Here is a 676-nt window from a genome sequence, read left to right on the forward strand (position 1 = left end):
AGAGTTTCAAGAGGAGCACAGCATCTCCATACACCTATCTGAAATTCCCACTATTGATTTACATAAGTATTTCTATCCCTTTTTATTTTCTATTTATTATTAACTATTCGAAAATCCATAAACCAATTTTAATCTGCCTAGCTGAGATTTACAAGGTGACCATAGCTTGCTTCATACCAACAATCTCTGTGGGATCGACCCTTACTCGTGTAAGGTTTATTACTTGGACGGCCCAGTACACTTGCTGGTTAGTTGAACGGAGCTGTGAATTCAACTGGTGCCACAATAATGATTTCATACAAGTACAAAAGAATATGGATCACAATTTCGTCCACCAAATTTTTGGCGCCGTTTCCGGGGATTGTTCGAGTATGGACAACTGACGGTTCATCTTGTTGCTCAGATTAGGTAATTTTCTTTTCAAAAATCTTTTTCAAAATTTTTCTTTTCTTTTTCGTTTTCTCCAAAAATATTTTCGAAAAAAAAAATCAATAAAAATCCAAAAAAAACTAGAAAATCATAAAAACCAAAAATATTTTGTGTTTCTTGTTTGAGTCTTGAGTCAATTTTTAAGTTTGGTGTAAATTGCATGCTTTTAAAATTTTTCTTGCATTTTTCGAAAATCTCATGCATTCATAGTGTTCTTCATGATCTTCAAGTTGTTCTTGACAAGTCT

The sequence above is a fragment of the Arachis duranensis genome, chromosome 2 (genome assembly GCF_000817695.3).
Source record: "Arachis duranensis cultivar V14167 chromosome 2, aradu.V14167.gnm2.J7QH, whole genome shotgun sequence".
Lineage (NCBI taxonomy): Eukaryota > Viridiplantae > Streptophyta > Magnoliopsida > Fabales > Fabaceae > Arachis > Arachis duranensis.